Source organism: Tachysurus vachellii, chromosome 25 (assembly GCF_030014155.1).
Source record: "Tachysurus vachellii isolate PV-2020 chromosome 25, HZAU_Pvac_v1, whole genome shotgun sequence".
Lineage (NCBI taxonomy): Eukaryota > Metazoa > Chordata > Actinopteri > Siluriformes > Bagridae > Tachysurus > Tachysurus vachellii.
The window spans coordinates 10366043-10390308 of record NC_083484.1 but is presented as its reverse complement, the minus strand read 5'-3'; the positions used below and the strand labels follow the sequence as shown (position 1 = coordinate 10390308).

Genomic DNA, 24266 nt, shown 5'->3' with positions numbered 1-24266 from the left:
CTACAAAGCCAAAAATGGACCAGCTCCCTCTTACCTCAAAGCCCTCATTGCACCCCGCACTGCACCCCGCACCCTCCGATCTACCAGCACTGCTTGACTGGTTCCACCATCTCTCAGGGTAAGAGGCAAGTATACTACTCTGTTCTGGCACCAAGGTGGTGGAATTAACTTCCCCTAGGGGTCCGGACAGCTGAGTCACTGGCTATTTTCAAACGTTGGTTGAAGACCTACTTATTCAGGAAACACTTCAACTAGCACTTCTTTCATTTATTTAAAATAAATTGAAACTTTTTCATTGTAAGTTTCAACAATGTTTTAAACTCATGGTATCTTAAGTATGTAACCTAGTGAACCAGCATTAATGTATCCAATGAAAGAGATTTAAGCACTTATGTAGATCAGTCTGGATAAGAGCGTCTGCCAAATGCTGTAAATGTAAATGTAAATGTAAACTTAAAAATGGCTATAGTTTATTTTCCAAATGCTAGAAAGCACATGGCATTTCTTAAAAACAAACATTCTTTGCTGTGCTTGTATTCTTTCCCCCTTTGCATGAGTTTAATTCAAGGAAGGAAGAAGATAAATACTGAAAGCTGTGTCAAACAGTAGTTGTTAATTAGGTACAAGCAACATATAATATGGAAATGTTACCTAGCATTGCTAATCACAGTTGCAGCTTTTACAAAAATGACAGCTTTTCTGTTATAGCTTTGAATTCGCTATATTTGAATTGAAAGAAATTAATAAATTAAACACAATGGGACCTACTATTAAAGAGTGGTGTGATGTGGGCAAATGCAAAACTGAGCTTCTGTTACTACCCCAAAGCTGATTATTTTCCTAAAACAGCCCATAATCATGTTTTATTCCTTTTAAACAACAGCAATTTGATAGAAACTTCAGTTTTCAATTTAGTTATGAATGATATGTGTTAATAAAACACTGGAAACTACAAATCTCTCTCTCCTGAAACTTTTGGCAGAAAACGTATGGACTGTTATAACATGCTGACACCTGAGATGCCGTCTATTAATGTTCTATAAATGATTAAATATTTTTCTTTGTTGACTGACAACACATTTTTTTCTTTTTTCTTCATACTTTCTTTATTGATTTTGTACTGTATTTGGTACAAAGAATAACATGCCTTCCTTGATTCTAGCCACAGGGGTGGCAAGCCAGTGACTTTTGTGCCGCTCCCAAGCCAGGATAAATAGAGAGGGTTGCGTCAGGAAGGGAATCCGGCATAAAAAGTGCCAATTTTAAACATGGTAAGACAGAAGACATGTGTATGAACGAGAGCGAGGGTAGTAGAACAGTGGAAAATAGGTGAATGGGCGAGTGCAGGCGGGTTGGATTGGATGGAGAAAAGTGTCAGGAGTGTTGTGTGACAGAAAAGTGTCAGCAATAATCAAGGAAAAGGCGTACAAGACAGTAGTGAGACCAGCTATCGCGTATGGGGTTAGAGACTATAGCAGTGAGGAAAAGACACGAGGCAGAGATGGAGGTAGCAGAGATGAGGATGTTGAGTTTCTCTTTAGGAGTGACGAGGATGGACAGGATTAGGAACGAGCACATCAGAGGGACAGCTCAGGTTGCCTGTTTTGGGGACAAGGACAGAGAGGTTAGATTAAGATGGTTTGGATATATACACCGGAGGGAGATGATTATATTGGTAGAAGGATGTTGGAGATGGAGCTGCCAGGAAAGAGGTCAAGACGAAGGCCAAAGAGGAGATATATGGATGTGTAAAAAGAGGACATGAAGGTAATTGGTGCGAGAGTAGTGCATGCCGAGATTAGAGTTTGGTGGAAACAGATGTTTCACTGTGGAGACGGGAAAAGAGGAAAGAAGAAGAAGAGAAGAACGTGCCTTCCTCGGTTCCTACTTAACATCCTTTTAGTATCTTATTGTATCTAATTTAACAACCTTTTAGTGTCTTAAAGTAAAATAAGCAATATAATAATAAACAGGCAAACAAGCAAAAACATAAAAAAATGGATTTAACTATACAGGTTTATAATCCATTTATTATTAGCACTGGATTATGTTGAATGTGAGTCACATAGGTCAGTGTCAATTGCAGCCAGAATTACCATCAATACCTTTTGACTAATCAGAATTGACAGTGCTGTCTTACAAAATACTGTAAAATTGTTTTAGACCATAACAAATTAAAGATTAGTTGAACTTTACATTACAAACCAATTTTATTGTTTTTGCTATAGACTTTTGGGTTTTAGATCAAAAGTTGAATATGTTCTCTGTTACACTGCGTGTCAAAGCGATTAATAGCTCTGAATGTTTACTCTTGGTTTAAGGTCTGGGTGGGTTCCACGTGTCTATTAGAGAGCTGCCTGTACGAGAAAAGCAAATCATTTTAAAGCAGAGAAAAGAGGTAAATCAGCCAGAGCCATCCACAAGCATGAGCATAGCCAGAACAAGAAGTTCTAAAAAGGAATGTAACAACAATCAGACATGGAACAGTTTGCTCAAACAAAACATCAGCAACTGATGATAGAAAAATTGTGAGTGCTGGGAAGAAAATTCTGAAAAACAACAGTGACATCAACAACAGGTAAGGGTATCTCATAAGACCTGAAGGGCAAAAATACAGAGACCATACCACAAGATGCAGACCACTCATCACAATTAAGAGTCAGAAAGTCAGGCTGGATTTTGAAAAGAACTACAGAGATGGAATCAAGATTAACATCAATCTTGAAGTGATGAAAAGGCCAGAGTATGGAGAAAGAATCTACTCATGATCTAAAACAAATGAACTCATTAGTTAAGCACGGTGGAGGTAGTGACATGGCTTGGGTTTGCATGGCAGCTTCTGGAACAAGCTCATGAAACTTTATTGATGATATACTGCCTGCCAACTTACAGTGAAATGCTTCTAATTGGGAGTTTGTGGCATTGCTGTACCAATACTTTTGAAGAGGACTATATATAACCCAAAATTTTTTGACAGCTTACCCTAAGTGGAATTTCCTCAAACTGGAGCCACAATGCAAGGTCCATGGAAGACAAAGTACCTCAAGGTCGGAGAGGAAGAACTTGAGCCTACACAGAGCCCTGACCTCAATCCTACTGGACACCTCAGAGATAAATTTAAAAGCAGACTGAGCTCTCCTTACCCCTTACTCCTTACCCCATAATAGTACATGACCTCACTATTGATGACCTCACTTATAATGCTATATTGCTTTGTCATAGGTGACCTCTTTCCCAAAAGAAAAAAAGAAGAAAAAAAAAAAAGACCTACCCTGATGCAACTACTGTTCCCATTATGAACACTAGTTGTGCTGTTACACATTAAAAATGGATTATTAATTTTCCTACCTTTCTCTAGAGATTTTAGTACTTGATACCTTTTTATAAAGAGGGAACCAAGTGTTTTCCTTAGGACTTTTAGATGTTTCCTTAGAAGGAAAACTAAAGATCCATTACGGTTTGATGAAATCTTTTAAAAGAGTGTGCTGTAAATTATATTAACAGATACTTCAAACTTGACAATGAATTCCAGGGATTACTCTTCACTGATTTACAGCATTTTGCAGACACCATTAGTGACATACATTTATATACACCTACCTGGTGTATACCTACGGTTCAAACTCACAACCTTCCAATCTGTAGGCCTTAACCATTGAGCTACTGCATCACTCAATGGTAATTTTGCAACAAACGAGTGATGCATTTGAATTGGGGTTGCATTTAAGGAGTATAATTTAAAATTGAGTTTATATGCATCTGGATTTCTGTGAAGTTGCTTTGTGATGGCCATTGTTAAAACCAGTAAGTAAATAAAATTCAAACAAATTTAATTGAATCTTAAGCTGCAACAGACTGCAGGGAAGCTTTAACGTAAATCAAAGTGACCTTTACACCAGACACTGACAATGTGCTATTTACACTAAAAATCTGCTAATTCTTTGGGCAACGTGATGATGGCTTCTTGCTAGAAACACTATATTAATGCTCCATTTTACAGCTTACACTCATATGTGTAAATGAGCATTTTAAAATATAACCCCTGACCGATAAGCTACAGTGTGACACACAAGCCCAGACACAGTGAGTGCAAAGTGCCTGTACTTGTTCAGTCTTTCATACATAAGAGCAATTCACAACAACATTGTTAAATGTGTAAATGTAAGAACCCTATCTTTGCTTCTGTGATGCATAACAATTAATTGTTTTTTTTTAATGACTTGAAAGTTATTACCTATCATTATGCACAGTTTGATTATGCAGGTTTAAGGACTAGCTCATGAGAAGTTACACATACATACATACATACATACATACATACATCCATACATACATACATACATACGCACTGTGAACTATATATATTTTGAATATTTATATTAAATTAATTCTTTATATTACTCCTTATGTTTATCTTCTGTTCTATGGTTATGTTCTGTAAAGCTGCTTTGAGACAATGGCCATTGTAAAAAGCGCTATACAAATAAACTTGAATTGAATTGAAGTTTGTGTGCATAACTTACCCCATTACACACAAGGTATTTATTACTGTGGAAAACGAATAATTGATAAATTATGCATGTTGCATAGAAATATTATTGCTGCCAGTGTTTATCTTCAGGTAGACATGGGCGTGGTTTGTTAACTCGAGTAAGCCAGCGCCCTAAACTGGCACGCGCACCTCAGATTCCTTCTTATTTATGATCTGAATCTTATTTGTAATGGCAGTGTCTAATCTAAAAAACGTAAACAATGTTCAGCCGTAAGTTTTTTTAAAGGAAGCATTTAAATAGGCTAGCTGTAGTAAGAAGACCGAGAGCCATATCAGTCATACAGAAGTCATATATCAGTGAGTCGAGTCAGATATCGGCGAAACGAGTCAGATGTCAGTGAATCGAGTCAGATGTCGGTGAATCGAGTCAGATATCAGTGAATCGAGTCAGATATCAGTGAATCGAGTGCGCGCGCGGTGACGACTACACTAACTGCACTCCCGAAGGAAGCCGTAAAAAAAAAAAAAACTTTGCGTTTTCCGGAAGTTTACCAACACCTGAGACGACGCTTTCTGAAACATGGGAACAGTTGGCTTTACTCGAGGGATATCGATACAGCGCAAAGCAAAGTGAGGGACCGGACGCAGGTAAGTCGTTCGAGATATACAGGTCAAAAATAGTCATGTTAGCTTCATGCTAAAAGTTGACAGGTTTACTGACAAAAGTGCAGTGAACGATTCCAAATGGTGTCGAACCGATTTCGGGATTTCATCCGTTATCAGTGTATTTAAAAGAAAAACACCCGTACACACAAACTCTTAATTCTTAGTTATTCTCTGTGTTGTTAAAACATTGGAGCATGTCAAACTCTTCGCCATGGACCAGAACATTTTGAAGGCGTGGTTGGTTCGTTCCAATTAGCAACCGTAAAGAAGGGGCTGCGTTCCAAATGGGAACCGTTTGTAAACGTAGTGCGCTAGATAGGGTGCGAGAATCCTACACTTAACCCGCGAAGTCTCCCACGTGTATAGGCAGCAGGGAGACATTTGGGATTCGTCCACACTCTCCTACACCAACAGAAAATTGTGATAAAAATGCAAGATTTTAATCTACTTCAGGGAAATTAATTTCCTTATACTTATGGTAATTTTTTTTAAAAAAAAGTAAGCTGATATTCTGAAAGTTTGAATATTTTTTTTTTAATCTACACATAATAAATTTTAGTGTGAATATATGGTTTATTTTTTTATCATAAGGGACTTATGGGTTTATATCATTATCATTATCATATGTTATCATTATCATGTCACATTAAGATAGAGACCTTTGTGACTAAAAAAGTGGTATTGGACCATGATTTAAACCCATTTATGATTTTTATTCTACCTACAACATAACATTTCTGGGCTGGGTAACATGAAGAAAAAAATCAAATGTGATTCACTTAACTTTAAAAAGCCTTATAAATGATGTGTGTTCTTTAGTGGTGTCTGTGATTTATTTTGTAATGAAGTTCTACGCTGATTTTTTTTAGACTAGATTTGTTTTTCTTACACTCCAATCATGACAAACCATGTGTTCATGGAGCTCGCTTTATGTACAGGGTCATTGTCATGCTGGAACATGTTTGGGCTCATTAAACTAATTTCAGTGAAGGGAAATCTTTATACCACATATGGGTGTGATGGTAAGGTGTCCACATACCTTTGAGTCAAGCGTCTCTATGCTTCTTCTACATTGGATTTCTCATTAACACTATTAACATGAGGTTGATCACTGGTAGAAAATTCATGAACCTGAACTCTATCCATTTGTGATTGTCTAAAACCTTTCACTGAACATCCACTGATTTCTCAGAGGATTAACAAAATTCCAGCATCACATCGCCAACATTTTAATATACACATTCTGTGTGTTTCAGGTTTACTTTTAAAGAGCCATCTGTTTATATACACATTAGAATGCTTGAGAAGTAAAGAAAACGGACAGCGTTACTTTCACTTATGATTTTTAACCAGCCTTCAAAGCTTCAATGCTCACCCTTACACAACTGCAAACAACATATGAGCTATATAGAAGGAATCCAGTCAAATTAATAGTCATAGAAATACTGTTTTGGTATTCAGTAAGGAGCAGTCGGCTGTACGTAGTTGTCAAGAGTGTGCTGCACTCTTTAATGAGGGGGAGAGAAACAGGATGTGAAGAACATAGTGGGTGTATTATTAAGAAAATATTTTATTTGAATTCATGTCTAGATTTAGGGCAAATAGGATACACATGGATATGTTCAAATATGCAAAAAGATGGATTTAGATTATTACTTGTCATTAATTAAGATTACTTTCTGACAAGAGAATTCTCCTGAATTTTATAGCAATCACTGCTTGTGTCTTCAGTCTGAATGGTCCAGGCTTGTACAGAAAACAGGGTCACATAAAGTGAAAACAGTTAAAGTGTTTTAACTTTCCACTAACAACCACTTGCCACAATTTTGAACATCCGATTCCAAAGTTATTCCTCCTCTACTGGAAAGATTTTCCACTAGATTTTGGAAATTGGCTCTGGCTCCTTGTCCTGATGCACTGATATAGACCTGGCATTCACTCACCATCTGAAAGGTGTTCAATGTGGTTTAGGTCTGTGAAGGCCAAGTTCATTCACACCAACCTATCTATTGTGCTTGCTTTGTGGACAGGGGCATTATCGTGTTAGAACAGGTTTGAGCACCTTATTTCCAGTTGAGGGAAGTCTTAGGTTTATAGTATACAAAGACATCCTATAGAGATGTATGCTTTTAAATTTGTGGCAACATTTGAGCACATATGGGTGTGATATGGGCAACATAATATGTAACTCTTTGTACCTTATGTGCTACAGACATTTTTTTCCTTGAAAATTTGAAGTCATCATAATAATAATAATAATAATAATAATAATAATAATAATATCCTCATCACCATCATATGCCTGTCCAAACTGACTGAACATAAATCTTTCCTCTTGACTCACTCATGAACCACCAATTCCTCTTACAGCACAGTGTTTCAAGTATGACTCTTAGTATAGTTGTATGAGTCAATTTTCCCCACTTGTAGGTCAGAAAAAAAAGAAAATATATTTCTGTGGTAATCCAATATGGCCAAATAATTATTTCCTTTGATTGTTAGGGTGAGTGCGGTTTTTGCCACAGTGGATATGAAAGACTGTTTCTAGCAGTATTTCTGTATCAGAGTTCAATTTTTCTCGTTTCTCATGACAATTATCCTGGCTTCTTGTCCAAGCAGGCTTTTGTGTGTTCTGGACCCAAGATTTTCAAGGATCACTAGGGCATCAGTGATCACCTAAATGTGATTGCCATGAAGATTAGAGCTAGAAATGTCAGTGCTGTAGGAATGAATATAACATCTGTGAATGAAGGCAGCTTCAGCATGGGGTTTTTTGGCAATAATGTTCTGCAAGACTAGACTAAGTCATGGTATGGTCAAGGATGTGATCATGGCAGATCCTGACTGGCGGTAAACGTCTATTATTTCCAAAGATTTTATTAGTTACCCTCTGTTTTGATAGTCAGCATTTCCATCTAAACTGTAAGCATGATATGAGCTTGATATAATTGTTAAATGAATAACAGTGTCATGAATAACAGTGTCATTACACAAATGCCCACAGGTTTGAAAGTTGCGATGCATAGTGTGTTCTGATGCTTTTCTATCATAATCAGTAATCTGTACTATAGTAGCTTTTCTGTGGGACTGGTCTAGATGAACTTGCCTTCGCTCTACATGTGCAACAGTGAGCTTTGGGCACTTATAGACCTGTCATAGGTTATTACTCCTTGGACCAATTTAGGTAGACACTAACCATTGCATTCTGGAAACACAACACAAAACCTGCTGTTTTGGAGATTTTCTGTTCCACTTGTCAAGCAGTCACATCTTGGTCCTTTGTTCCTCAGATATTTACACACATTTTCCTGCTTCCAACACACTTCTCAAAACATCTTACCTCTTTTAGGTGACATTGTAATGACATAATGGATGTTATTCACTTCGATTGTCCGTGGTTTTAATTCGATGACTGAAGACTGTACATCCATTTTCTTCAACAAATAACCTGAAAAATATGTAAAATATGAGAAAACAAGCAATGATGTCAGCACAAGTGCATTCTATGTCTAAGAAAACCTGTTTGGAAAACTGAGCCCCAGGACAAAATGCTTTTCTAAGTTTATATGGGTCTCCATTTCTTATAGACACAACCCATAACTTCACTCCCACCTCAGTCAGGATCAGAAAGGAGATCATGTGGGAATCCTGTAAGTGCCCAGCCCAGTCACATACTTTAGCTGTGAGTACTGTAGCGCTTTCATGATGCTAATCCTCTAGCTAGATTTCTATAATCCAGCACAACCATGCTGATATTAACTATTCAATAGCGACACTTATTTATTGTACCAACTTGCACAGTTGTTGTTTTAGTTGAGATAGCGCGCTTCAAATGTAATCTCTGCTAACAAGATGTAGGCTATGTTTAGTATTTAGTTCTCATAGCAAGCTCCCTAATGCAAGAGAGGTATTTTTCTGCTTTTAAGGTAATGTTCCCTAATGTAACAAATGTTGGTGATTTTATCATTTATATCTAAATGAGTAAGTAAGGGAATGTTATTGTTTTATTTGTTAATTATTTTATTATTGTACTTCATTTATTTACTATTTTATTATTTTAGATTTTCCAATGCTATAGTTCACCAAGGGTTTGTTTAAAATGTATATAATTTACTGACATGAGTTATGTGCTTATGTCTTGGTCCCCCTAAGGGTTGGTAGCCCTAGCCTTACCTTGACATGGCTCTGCATTTAGCTGTCCTTTACTTAGGACATGGAACGTATGACACGCATGGAATGTGTAACTTAGAATTGTCTCTCCTTGCTACCACTACATACAGTGTAGTAATTGTAAGCATATGCGTGAGACTTGTCATTGGTTGTCTTAGAATCAATGAAGATGTTGAATTTAAACAGTGCCGGTGTTATTTGTCATATTTGGAGTTGTTCACATTTATCTCCTCGTGGTGATCAGTCATTAAGGATGGATCCTATCTGTAAACATGCACCAGACTTTAAATATCCACATCAGAAACATTGGACTACCTCTTCTAGCGTAAGAGACCTTGTGTAACATGAACATTAACTTCCACGGATCGGCTCAGAGCATGTACGAGTGTAAGAGTTAATGGAAAAAGCCAAAAGTTTAACGTGTTTTACATTAATATATGCGCACACACGCAGATGGGTTTTGTGTTAAAGGTTAGGGAATGTTACAACAGTCTGCAGAAATTTTTGTTCCCTTTTCTAAATTACATGTTTACCTGTTTTTTGCTGTGAAAAGAACAGTAACATTTTCTGTATTCATTAGGGCATGTTATAACTGATGAACTAAAATAAAAAAACTATTTGTGGCATCTGTAAAAATTCCCAACAACCTTGTAGGCAGACAGTCTTTCTATTTTGATTAGGGAATTATTTTCAAGCATTATTACCTGCAGGATGTTTCTAGAGATCTGGGGGCTGCACTGAAGAAAAAAAAAAGTAACATTTAATAAATTTTTCTTTTGCAAGTTTTTGCACCCAGGTTATTCAAGTAAAGTTTACACTTAAGTTAAATTTACTTAAAGTTGAGTAAAATTAACAAAGCAAATAAGTAAACATAACATGGCCTGTTAAATTATGTTGAGTAGTATTTACTTACTGAGCCGATGTAATTAATTGATATAATTAAGTAAAACTCTATTTTCTCTTTGAATTAACTTTTACATGTTCAATAATTATTTTAAGTTAAATAAAATGTCACTGTTAAAATATGACAAAATAGTTCTGTGACAGTAAATGTGCAATAAAGAGTTATTTATTAAGAGAATTTTCTTATCATTTTAAGGAATTAAGATTCCCTTACAGATCAATGCTTGAAAAAATAAGATTAAGAATTTAAACAGCTCAAGCAGCAGTAAAGTGCAATGACATTTTTGATTATGAAACTTTTGCTTATTCAAGCCATCCTAATGCAAACACTGGACATAATCTTAACCTGAGCAACAAACTAATATTAACAGACTGCTGTTACAAATAAATCATGTCTTCTAATTAAATTAAGCACGTCCACGGCCAAGTGCTCTTTTTTTTTATTTTTTAAATAAATTTAAACTAAAAAAAACGGGATTGTTAAAGGATTCTTTATATAACAATGTTGAGTAAACAAGGCAGATTAATGCCTATGAACATCCAGAGAACAAAACAATTTCAAGTGTGCAGCTTGGTTTTTAAAGACCGTACTTAAGGAGAAAATTAAGTCCATCGGGATCCAGAAAGAGTTTTTGAAAAACCTTTTTGAAAAAGTGTATTTCAGATTTGATGGAGACTGTAGATTTAAGACATAAATCAGACCCATCATAAGAGCAAAAGCTTTTGCAGTATTTTCACATTTTGTTAGGACTTTGCTTCCTGCTAGAACAATGGACATGACTGGCTCCTCATCTCCATGGACAAGAATTGTCATAACATCATAACTGCAATCTTCTTAATTGCCATCCTTACAAGAGGGATGAGGGTAAATTAGGTGAGGGGATTAGGAGGATAAAGGGAAAGAACAAAATTTCAAAAATTTGGGAACCACTGCTATAGAAGTGTTGGAATGACAGTGAACCGAGTAAATATCTTTAAATCTGAATATTTGATTTGCTGACTCTTTAAATTGCTTATGTGGCAGAAATTATATAGCTTAAAGGTATAGTTCATCCAAGCATGGACATTTGCTGTTTATTTATTCATAGTCCTCCAAGATGTAGGTGTTTTTTCAGATTTTTAGCTGAGACTGCGTTCCTAGGTGGTCCATGAAATGCACATCCTGGAATCATTTACTGGCATCATAAAAGTAATCCCCACATCTTATGTCATACTGACGATAAATAGTCTGACATATCGGCGATACCCTTCGCAAGTTATTTGCAAGTAATGCAGAGAAAAGCAACTCTGCACCAGGCATCAATGATGCGCACTGATTAGTGCCATCATGTTTAAGAAGGTTGTGGTCATAAGTGTTGCCAGGTGCTCTTAAAGTAAAGAAGCTTCTGTTTTTGATGCTTGTCATAGATAAACAAGTAAAATAAAATGAGCATATGAATAAATGTGGCAAATTACACCCTGATACAATCGTTTATCAGTGATCTCATAGGCTCATGAAAGGAAGAGCTCACTATGGAGAATATCACCCAACACTAGCATAGATTACTTTTGTGATGAATATATTTGCTTTTTTAATTTTAGTAAGCAAGAGACCAACGAGATGGGAACGCATGATTTTGATTTCAACTAACAGGTGCTGTCATAAATAGGAGATGAAAGAACATTGTTTCCCCAAGGAAAAGGTGAGAGAGAAACAGACACTGAACTAATCACACGGTTCCATACTCCTAAAACATTGTGTTCTAATTCAGGCTGAAACGCAGACTCTGTGGCATTTTGTGCCAAGTAGCGTATAATGTTTTGTTTCCTAAAATTAACATGCTAGCTTCACAGCTACATGTCTGCAGCTAACATGAATTTACAGAGGAATTTAACACTGTATACTATAGAGCTCATGCAAAATATATAGCCACCACTACTCAGACTTACATCCTCGATATATAACAAAACCTTTTATTCCCCTGTCAGGAGTCCAGTCCACGAATCCACGAGTGCAAGCTGGCTAGTCGCGACTGTTCTAAACCAACGTGTCCAGGCAAAAGCATGCGCGTAGTATTTAGTTTTTTTTTTTATTTTAAGAATCACTGAAAAATCATACAAAATAACATATATCAGAAAAGCATATACCAAGGGCCAAGCCACAGGTTCAAATGTTTTAGACGTCTTTTGGAAAACTTAGAGGTTTTAAGATGCGTATATATCCTAAGTATCCATAAACATCTATACAAATTTGATCTCAACAAAATGTAATAAAAAAAAAACATATCACGGGTAAAGTAACATATTCAAGACTAACATGTCTTTATGTAAAACATAGAGATTTTAAGATGTCGTATGGCTTAGGCTAAAGATCATCAGAGACTCGACTTTCCAAATGTGTAGAAAATATACAGAATTAAATGATGACAACTCAATTGTTCAGTGTTAACATCCATCCATCCATCCATTTTCTACCGCTTATCCGGGGCCGGGTCGCGGGGGCAGCAGTCTAAGCAGGGACGCCCAGACTTCCCTCTCCCCAGACACTTCCTCCAGCTCTTCCGGGGGAATACCGAGGCGTTCCCAGGCCAGCCGAGAGACATAGTCCCTCCAGCGTGTCCTAGGTCTTCCCCGGGGCCTCCTCCCAGTTGGACATGCCCGGAACACCTCCCCAGGGAGGCGTCCAGGAGGCATCCGGAACAGATGCCCGAGCCACCTTAGCTGACTCCTCTCGATGTGGAGGAGCAGCGGCTCTACTCTGAGCTCCTCCCGGGTGACCGAGCTCCTCACCCTGTCTCTAAGGGAGCGCCCAGCCACCCTGCGGAGGAAACTCATTTCGGCCGCCTGTATCCGGGATCTTGTCCTTTCGGTCATGACCCAAAGCTCATGACCATAGGTGAGGGTAGGAACGTAGATCGACTGGTAAATAGAGAGTTTCACCTTGCGGCTCAGCTCTTTCTTCACCACAACAGACCGGTATATCGACTGCATCACTGCAGAAGATGCACCGATCCGCCTGTCGATCTCCCGCTCCATCCTTCCCTCACTCGTGAACAAGACCCCAAGATACTTAAACTCCTCCACTTGAGGCAGGAGCTCTCCACCAACCTGAAGGGGGCAAGCCACCCTTTTCCGGTTGAGAACCATGGCCTCGGACTTGGAGGTGCTGATTCTCATCCCCGCCGCTTCACACTCGGCTGCAAACCGTCCCAGTGCACGCTGAAGGTCCTGATTTGAGGAAGCCAACAGGACAACATCATCTGCAAAAAGCATAGACGAAATCCTGTGGTCCCCAAACCGGACTCCCTCTGGCCCTTGACTGCGCCTAGAAATCCTGTCCATATAGATAATGAACAGGACCGGTGATAAAGGGCAGCCCTGCCGGAGTACAACATGCACCGGGAACAAGTCTGACTTACTGCCGGCAATGCGAATCAAACTCCTGCTCCGGTCATATAGGGACCGGACAGCCCTTAGCAGAGGGCCCCGGACCCCATACTCCCAGAGCACCCCCCACAGGTCACCACGAGGGACACAGTTGAATGCCTTCTCCAGATCCACAAAGCACATGTGGACTGGTTGGGCAAACTCCCATGAACCCTCCAGCAACCTGGCGAGGGTATAGAGATGGTCCAGTGTTAGACGACCGGGACGAAACCCGCATTGTTTCTCCTGAATCCAAGGTTCGACTATCAGCCGAATTCTCCTCTCCAGTACCCTGGCATAGACTTTTCCGGGGAGGCTGAGGAGTGTGATCCCCCTGTAGTTGGAACACACCCTCCGGTCCCCCTTCTTAAACAGAGGGACCACCACCCCAGTCTGCCAGTTCAGAGGCACTGTCCCCAGCCTCCATGCGACGTTGCAGAGGCGTGTCAACCAAGACAGCCCCACAACATCCAGAGACTTGAGGTACTCAGGGCGGATCTCATCCACCCCCGGTGCCTTGCCACCGAGGAGCTTCTCAACTACCTCAGTAACCTCAGCTTTGGGGATCGACGAGTCCACAACTGAGCCCTCAGCCTCTGCTTCCTCAATGGAAGACATGTCGGTGGGGTTGAGGAGAACCTCGAAGTACTCCTTCCACCGTCCGAGGATGTCCCCAGTCGAAGTCAGCAGATTCCCACTCCCACTGTAAACAGCGTGAGCAGGGCACTGCTTCCCCCTCCTGAGGCGCCGGACAGTTTGCCAGAATTTCTTCGAGGCCAACCGATAGTCCTTCTCCATGGCCTCACCGAACTCCTCCCAGATCCGAGTTTTTGCCTCTGCAACCACCCGGGCTGAAGCTTGCTTGGCCCTCCGGTACCTATCAGCTGCCTCCGGAGTCCCCCGAGCCAATCAGGCTCGATAGGACTCCTTCTTCAGCTTGACGGTATCCCTTACTTCCGGGGTCCACCACCGGGTTTGGGGATTGTCGCCACGACAGGCACTGGAGACCTTACGACCACAGCTCCGAGCGGCTGTGTCGACAATGGAGGTGGAGAACATGGTCCACTCGGACTCAATGTCTCCAACCTCCCTCGGGATCTAGTTGAAGCTCTGCCGGAGGTGGGAGTTGAAGTTCTCTCTGACTGGAGACTCTGTCAAACGTTCCCAGCAGACCCTCACAGTACGTTTGGGTCTGCCAAGTCTGTCCAACTTCCTCCCCCGCCATAGGATCCAACTCACCACCAGGTGGTGATCAGTTGACAGCTCCGCCCCTCTCTTCACCCGAGTGTCCAAGACATACGGCCGGAGGTCAGATGAAACAACCACAAAGTCGATCATCGGCCTCCGACCTAGGGTGTCCTGGTGCCATGTGTACTGATGGACACCCTTATGCTTGAACATGGTGTTCGTTATGGACAAACTGTGACTAGCACAGAAGTCCAATAACAGAACACCACTCGGGTTCAGGTCGGGTGGGCCGTTCCTCCCAATCACGCCCCTCCAGGTGTCACTGTCGCTGCCCACATGAGCGTTGAAGTCCCCCAGTAGAATGATGGAGTCCCCGGTTGGAGCACTTTCCAGCACCCCTTCCAGAGATGCCAAAAAGGTCGGGTACTCTACACTGCCATTTGGCCCGTAAGCACAAATAACAGTGAGAGACCTATCCCCGACCCGCAGGCGCAGGGAAACGACCCTCTCGTTCACCGTGGTGAACTCATGGTTGCTGAGCTGGGGGGCTATGAGCAAGCCCACACCAGCCCGCCGCCTCTCACTGCGGGCAACTCCAGAGTAGTAGAGAGTCCAGCCTCTCTCAAGGAGTTGGGTTCCAGAGCCCAAGCCGTGCGTGGAGGCAAGCCCAACTATCTCTAGTCGGTATCTCTCAACCTCCCGCACCAGCTCAGGCTCCTTTCCCCCCAGCGAGGTGACATTCCATGTCCCTAGAGCCAGATTCCGTGTCCAGGGATTGGGTCGCCGCCTTTGACTGCCACCCAATCCACATTGCACCAGCCCCTTACGGTCCCTCCTGCAGGTGGTGGGCCCACAGGAGATCGGCCCCACGTCGCTCCTTCGGGCTGAGCCCGGCCGGGCCCCGTTCAGTGTTAACACAAAAAAAAAAAAAAAAAAATCAGTGTTAACACAATTACCAAATACATTAAATAAAAAAATTCCAAAATAAAATGCATTTTCAACTATAACTTACCTGAAATTGGAGAAGCCCTTGTTGATAATTGCGGGTTATCTTCTTTTTCACGAGTCATCTTAAATTCTACTTGATATTCTAAAGGAACACAAGTACTCTTAATTTGTTTAAATTTGTCAAGGAATCTTAAAATTTACTTGACTGTTTAATGTTTGCAAGTCTAAATTAAGTACATATATAGATTTTACTTAATACTCTAAAATTTTCACTTTTACATTTAATTAATATTCTAAAGTTTAACTTTAAATGAAACAAAACAGTTTTGTTGTATTTACTTAGCCTCACAATCATTATTTACAGTGTGTGATGGCCGTTCCAAATGATTCATGATGGATTTTGAGGTATGCTTTGGGTCACTTTTTCTTTTTTTTTATTTTTATTGTCGTCAGCCTTCTTTTAGCTTCAGGTTCTTGAATCGCTATTCTTCCATACAACAGTGCAGTGTTTCTTGTGCGATTGGCTGTCATGCAACCACAGAGCACTGTACATCCACCCTTATATTTATCACTCAAAATATATTTTATCAAATGCTAATTATCTTTACCTTTGATTGTAAACAAAATATATTAATTTTTACTTTATTGTAATTTATTTCAAAATGACTCTGGCTCATCTACCACCAACCACAACTCCTGTGTTAGGTGAAACTTTCTGCTTGTTCTCGCTGTCATTTTAAGGATTTTCTTTCCTTGTCTGGACAGCACACAGATAGTGTTATCTTAGAGTCTTTGGTCTTCCTGATCTTGCTTTCCACCATCATTTCAAATGGTGGGAATTTGAGCTGCAAGCGCATGATATCTTTTTATAGACTACTCCTGCTTTGTAGACATCCATTAGATTCATTTTTAGATTCAGAGTCAGCTGCATACAAGAGTCAATTGTTCTTGAATTTATGATGTTACAATGATAGCTTTTGATTTGAGTAACAATTTCTAACAATTCAGTTAAGTCCGAACAAGATAATTATGTTATGAGACGGTTATTGAAGGGTGTATAGTTCCTTATTTCTATTTATGTATTACATCAAAGATATATCACTTTAAAATTTAAAAGATGTACAGCTGGAACAAAAATGGGTTTCTTATGTCTTATATTAATATTCAACCTCATATGTGAATGTAAATGAAAGATGTTTTTTAATGATCACAGACAGCCAACATGTACTTTATTATATAATGCATCTATTAGTTATTCTTCATTTTTGTTGTTTTTGATCACCAAGTAGTTTTAAACCTTTTCTGAAAGGTTTGTGATGCTGCTCTGTGACTTGTTTGACTTAATCTTAAGAATTTTCTTTAGTTAAAGTGTGTTGCACTATAATTTGTTTACTTTGGTATCACAAGTGTTGAAAGCGTTTCTACGGTGCTTGATACATAAACACATGTATGTTCCTACATGTATCACAACATAGAGGTCTGATAAGTACATCTTATAAATCAGTAATATGGATTAATATTTAGCAACAGAACCTTGAAGGAAGCTTTGTATGAACTTGTCTGAATCTCTTTAGTTCAATGATGTTTTATATTTGTTTATGCATAGCCCTTAACCACAGCATCTCAGTGTGGTTGTGGTCTGGACTTGGCTATAAGCCATAAGCTCAAATCATCACCCCTCCTCCAAAATGCATGACAGTTGATATGAGGTGTTTGTGGTGACATGCTTAGATTGGTTATCGCCAAATATGGCAGCTGACGTGCATAGTGAACAAATTGGTTTCATCGTGTTGGTTTCATCAGTCAAAAGGCTATTGTTCCAGAACTTTTCTGCTTCAGATGCTATTTTGCAATCATGCAAAGTCATGCTGCCATATTCTTTTTGGAGAGAAGGGACTTTTTCGTAGGCCCATTTCCTGATAAGCCACATAACATTATTACTATGTATGCTCCAAAATACCTACTTCATGACAAAAATGATTTAAAATCAACTTGAGCTAGATATGATTTATTAGATGTGTTTTTTCGTACAGGAGGTTTTTCCAGGTTTGCCTAGGGAATAAGGAAACTGGAGGCAGTCTTGGAAATCAAAAGGTGCTTTATTCTTTTATCTATTATCTAATTACTTTGGATTTTCAGCGGTTTTATTTTATAAACTCTCGTGAACACACACACATACACAATACACAAAAAGCTTCCATATCAATCAAGCTAGTCTTTAATGAGCGGCTCCTGATCGCAGCACAGCTAAAGTAGTACCTGATGCTGGGTCTGGTGGAGGTTGGTGAGGGACATGAGATCTTAGCCAGCAGTGAGGATTACATGATGGCATCTCTTTCATCCAGTTTATCCTGGGATTTAGCACCAGTGTAACACTTCCCAGGTTTGGGAAGTTAATGAGAGAGCTGGAACAATTTAAAAGTCATTTAATGTACTGCTCTTTATTCAGAAACGGATGCCCCCGCTTCAACAAGGAATAATGGATCTAACCTCAGATAACATGTTAGAGAAACACACTATCCAGGGGAGAAAGGTTGAGCATAGATGGGTGGATCGGGAAAAGCCTGCAGAAATGTTGCTATGACAGTGCAATGCCAATGGTGAATAGAGCAGTGCAGTACTGCTGTTCTGTACATACTGCAACATGCAGTTTACAACAAGCCTTTGGTTAAAATAACACATGTGGAAGGGGATGAGGATGTAAACAGAGCAACAGCGCAGGGCTGGCTAACCTGGTGTCAGGGATCAGCGCGGACCTTTGGACACGTGCGAATGTTTTTATTATTGTCACGTGTCTGCCCCGCCTTCGTCTGCTCTTCCCTGCCTCCTCACCTGTTGCCCATTCTGTGATTGTCTGTGTGTGTATTTATGTGAGCCGCGTTGCCTATGGCAGCGCGGATTCATTAGTGTATTTACGTTAGTTCCCCGTGTCGTGTGGATGTCTGTTTGTTTCCCCTTCTGTATTAAACCCCTTTTTTCTTTTGTTTGGCGCCCTGCGGCATCGCCCCGCATGTTCCGGTGAAGGACGCCGCTCCGTTTCCGGTACAGATCCCGAGGAGGACGTCGCTTCACTATTTCCGCGGGGGGTGCTGCAGGTTCGAGGAGGAGGATCCTTCCCCCCTGGACTGTCCCGTCAGTCCTTCCGGGCCTGAGTCCAGTGACATCCTCACCACGTTCGTGGAGGATGTCGTCATCCTGGTTGGCCCCTTTTTTTTTTGGTGCCCCGCGGCATCGCCCCGCACGTTTCCGGTGAAGGACGCCGCTCCGTTTCCGGTACAGATCCCGAGGAGGACGTCGCTTCACTCTTTCCGCGGGGTGTGCTGCGGGCCCGAGGCGGAGGATCCTTCCCGCCCTCCCGCCCCTTTTCTCTGGTCGCCGAGGCGGGGGTTTGGCCGCGGTGCGTCGGGGGATGTTGCTCGGCACCTCAGTTCGGCGGTGGACGTCACTCGGCCCTACAGCTCGGCTGTGGACTTCGCTCGGCCCTTCAGCTCGGATGCGGACGTCGCTTCGGCCCTTCAGCTCGGCTGTGGACGTCGCTCGGCCCTCTTTGGCTGCGCCGCCGTGTGCCCTGCTCCCCCCACCTACCTCGCCGTGTGCCTTGGCTCCCCTCGCCTACCTTGCCGTGGTCCTTGCTCCCCCCACTGGCCTCGCCGTCGTCCTTGCTCCCCTCACCTGCCAATCACCGTGGGCCTCGCCCCCCCTCCTGGACCTTGTCGGGTTTTGGCGCTTCGGGAGCCGCGCCTTAAGGGGGGGGTTCTGTCAGGGATTAGCGCGGCCCTTTTGGACACGTGCGAATGTTTGTGTTATTGTCACGTGTCTGCCCCGCCTTCGTCTGCTCTTCCCTGCCTCCTCACCTGTTGCCCATTCTGTGATTGTCTGTGTGTGTATTTATGTGAGCCGCGTTGCCTATGGCAGCGCGGATTCATTAGTGTATTTACGTTAGTTCCCCGTGTCGTGTGGATGTCTGTTTGTTTCCCCTTCTGTATTAAACCCCTTTCATTTGAAGCTATCCTGCCTACGGGTCTGTCTCCTTCCCACCGTATCCGGGGGCCTGACAGAATGAATCCGCCTTAAGATCCAGCAGACCCAGCAGGATAGCTTCCAGCTCGGACCGGCCTTTTTTTTTTTCCTTTTTGCCTTTTTTTCTCCGGGGAAGGACGCCGCTCCGTTTCCGGTTTTTCCCGAGGAGGACGTCGCGTCACTTCCCCCTGGGACTGTTCCGTCAGTTCTTCCGGGCCTGAGTCCAGAGACATCGCTCCGCATTTCTCCGGTGAGGGACGCCGCTCCGTTTCCGGTACAGATCCCGAGGAGGACGTCGCTTCACCATGTTCGCGGAGGATGTCGTGATCCTGGTTGGCCCCCCTTTTTTCTTTTGTTTGGCGCCCTGCGGCATCGCCCCGCATGTTCCGGTGAAGGACGCCGCTCCGTTTCCGGTACAGATCCCGAGGAGGACGTCGCTTCACTCTTTCCGCGGGGGGTGCTGCGGGCCCGAGGCGGAGGATCCTTCCCGCCCTCCCGCCCCTTTTCTCTGGTCACCGAGGCGGGGGTCTGGCCGCGGTGCGTCGGGGGATGTTGCTCGGCACCTCAGTTCGGCGGTGGACGTCACTCGGCCCTACAGCTCGGCTGTGGACTTCGCTCGGCCCTTCAGCTCGGATGCGGACGTCGCTTCGGCCCTTCAGCTCGGCTGTGGACGTCGCTCGGCCCTCTTTGGCTGCGCCGCCGTGTGCCCTGCTCCCCCCACCTACCTCGCCGTGTGCCTTGGCTCCCCTCGCCTACCTCGCCGTGGTCCTTGCTCCCCCCACTGGCCTCGCCGTCGTCCTTGCTCCCCTCACCTGCCAATCACCGTGGGCCTCGCCCCCCCTCCTGGACCTTGTCGGGTTTTGGCGCTTCGGGAGCCGCGCCTTAAGGGGGGGGTTCTGTCAGGGATCAGCGCGGACCTTTGGACACGTGCGAATGTTTTTATTATTGTCACGTGTCTGCCCCGCCCTCGTCCGCTCCTCCCTGTCTCCTCACCTGTTTCCCATCCTGTGATTGACACTGTGTGTATATATGTGAGCCGCGTTGCCGATGGCAGCGCGGATTCATTAGTGTAATTTCCGTTAGTTCCCCGTGTCGTGTGGATGTCTGTTTGTTTCCCTACTGTATTAAACCCCTTTCATTTGAAGCTATCCTGCCTACGGGTCTGTCTCCTTCCCACCGTATCCGGGGGCCTGACACCTGGGAGCACAGCATATTTTTAAATTAGACTTTCTTTGCACAGCTTATTTTATTATCACATATTCAGAGTCAGACAGGTCTGTGGATATTTTCTTGGTTCTTAAATTTGGCAGCTGCTGAAGGACTTTTTTTTAAATGTCCTGTTTATATGCTTTCTGTATTTTTGTTATCAACACAAAAATGATGCCATGTTGGAACAAGCTGTTTTACTCCTAATCATCTACTCTCATAGCTGTAATTAAGGGAAGTTAACCAACACCTTCTTACCAAGTAAGTACTCAATCCAAAAAGAAGGCTTTTTGGGAACCATCTGTAAAACAAGCTCTTATGTAATGCATATCCTTTATGTTGTTGTTCATTTTTCATTGTATATAATTTTCATATACAATATTGAGCTTTCTCACTGGCAGGAGTGCTATGAATATATATCACTGATATATGATGGTAAAGCATTACAGGCTTAACTCGTGTGCTGTTTAACAATGGTGTGTGTGCTTCAACTGGTTTGGGGTATTTTTGTATTGTTATAGGTATACTATAATGCACTGCTATATTTAGCTACATTTTTATGTCACAAAAAATTTCCCGTTTATATACATCTTAATCTTTTTTTATCTTGGGATGAAGTGTTGGCAAAATGTATAAGTAGCTTGGTCATAGTGGGTACTAATAGGTGACAACATTTGATAAGTTTTTACGTGAGTAAATATAAATACGAGTAAGTCACATTTTGTTTTTCTGGAAAATGCTGTAGCATTTGTAGTTGAATTTTGATGTCCGGATAAGGAATTTTTTCACGATAAGGATATATCTTGGACATTAACTTTTATTTATTTATCTATTTATTTTTTGCGGAGAAGACAATTGTTGCAGTCATGTAGCCTAGATCTTCTGCTCATCTGTGATAACAGATATCTGCTAGCAGCTTCACTGACTCAGTAGTAAAGTGTTTTACATTCCTGAGATGTACTGGGTGAGAAGGCTAGAATTAAAAACAACGTAGAGACAAGTTTAGGCTTAAAATGTAGGCGTGTTTGCGTTATTGTTGTGCAATCTGGACAAATACACTCTTAAACTGTGCCATACTTTAAAACTAATTCACTTGAAATGTCTTGTTTTATAATGTATATTAAACTGTTGGTGCAAATGAACCATTTTGAAAGATGATTTTAGAAGTTGTGACTAAAAATGGTAACATGGAAATTTTCTGACCTTTTGAGTGAGAGAGAGAGAGAGAGAGAGAGAGAGAGAGAGAGAGAGGTGTTAACCCAGATTGGATTGCATGTTGTGAGTCAGACCTTCGATATTACTGAAATTTCTCCAAGTCTTACTGCCCTTTAGCATGTTCAGTGATGTGATTCAGCCAGGTAGTGTACTCATTGAATTTTGTTCCATATACATGCTGTAAACAAGTGTAACTTGTTCGTGTTTGCTGTTTACTTATCACTTGGGTTAAGTGTGTGATATACAGTGTTGTAATGTAACGGAGTACAAATACTTCGTTACTGTACTTAAGTAGAAATGTCACGTATCTGTACTTTACTTCTCTATTTAAATTTGTCAACTTTCACTTTTACTCCACTATATTTCCTAGATAAAATGTATACTTTTACTCCGATATATTTCCACTAAGCATCTTCGCTACTCGTTACAAACTAAAATCAGAAGAAATGTGTGCGACTGAAATAAGGGAGGTTTGGCGAATCACTGCTCCTAGATTGCATTACGCACGTCCGCACGCTCTATTTCAGCGTAATGTTGCCAAAGCAGGCGGAAGCACCTACTGGAGGACCTCCCGTTATTGTAGACCAGGGCCAACCAGTCAGAGACCAAGAGCCACATTTTTTACTGTTACCGCAAAGAGCCGCATCATACACATGGGCACATATGAACATCACCTTTTTTCCCTGCCATTTTGAGAGCGAACTTGACACAAATTGTTTACTCAAATGATCTTGCTCCTACTGAGAAACTTTGAGGTATTTTCATCCCACGCACATGCGCGTTTGACAAAAATACCATGTTGAACTCAAGCGAAGTGAACACGCATATTAAAAAGACACAAATACAAACTTCGGTATGAACGTAAGACCCGCATGAAACCGGGCAAAGAGCCGCATGCGGCTCGGGAGCTGCTGGTTGGCCTCCCATGTCGTAGACGACCACCCTGACGATAGTGGTGAATAGCGTGAAGAAGATAACGTTATACACCTCTGGCCGTATTTGCAAGTAATGTTTCTGTACATTGGAATGAAAGATTCTTCCTACCAGATGAAGTGCCTCTTATACCTACCGAAAATCACTGAAATTTTACTTTTTACTTTTACTTCAAATACTTAAGTACATTAAATATCATAAAATTACTTTTGATACTTAAGTACAGTAAATATCAGATACTTTAAGACTTTTACTTGAGTAATATTCTAAAAGGTAACTTTCACTTCTACCAAAGTCTTTTTCTAGTACGATACTTGTACTTTTACTCAAGCATTGCTTTCTAGTACTTTATACAACACTGGTGATATATAACTTTGTTTTCCTTTGAAAATCGGTGCCACTGGTGTCGGTGTACATAGACATTGGTATGTACAGCTAGCCAAGTTAAATTTAGCCCTATATGATTACCTGAGGTGTATTAAATGTTGAACATAAATAAGCGCAAAATCTCAAAGTGATGCTACCACCACAGTGCTTCACTGTAGCATTGGTGTTTTCAGGGTGATGAGCAGTGTTGAATAATGAGTTTCTTTCAAATGTAGTACTTTATACCAAAAACCTCAAAGCTCAATTTTGGTCTCATCAGACAACCAAATCTTGAACCACATGTTTGCTTGAACCATCTTGAACATCTTGAACCCCAAAATGTCTTTTGGCAAACTCCAAATGGGGTTATATGGTGTGCAACTTTTTCATGAAGTCCTATGTACTGCGAGCAGTGTGTATCATGTGACCTGTGGATCTCTTCAGTTTATTCTGAGTTAATCTTGGCCATGGGGTTGTTTCTCTGACTAATGCCTTCCTTAAATTGACTATTGGTGGATGATCTCCTCTAGGCGGTTGTGGCTATGCTGTATTGTTTCCATCTTTAATAATGGATGTCATGCTGCTCTGCAGGATGGTCAAATTTTTTTAATGATAATACTAATAACTGATATTGTGCCTGACTTGTCTGGATGATTTGGCCTTCATGATCCTGTTTGTTAAAATTCTCTAACCAACTCTGGTGTTTTTCATGAACAGGTTTATTAATATAGACATTGTTCTATTTTAACCTTCA

The 24266-nt window shown here is 41.4% G+C and overlaps 1 protein-coding gene across 2 annotated transcripts in view; it reads left to right on the top strand.

Moving 5' to 3' along the window:
- The first annotated feature begins 4949 nt into the window (after positions 1 to 4949).
- The window catches only part of ptpn3 (protein tyrosine phosphatase non-receptor type 3), a 41092-nt gene continuing 21775 nt past the window's right edge, over positions 4950 to 24266 (top strand). Inside the window, exon 1 of one of the 2 annotated variants that reach the window (XM_060861985.1) lies at positions 4950 to 5140. The gene's annotated coding sequence lies outside the window, so the exon portion shown is untranslated. The remainder of the gene's footprint in view (positions 5141 to 24266) is intronic. The other variant, XM_060861984.1, reaches the window with a different exon arrangement.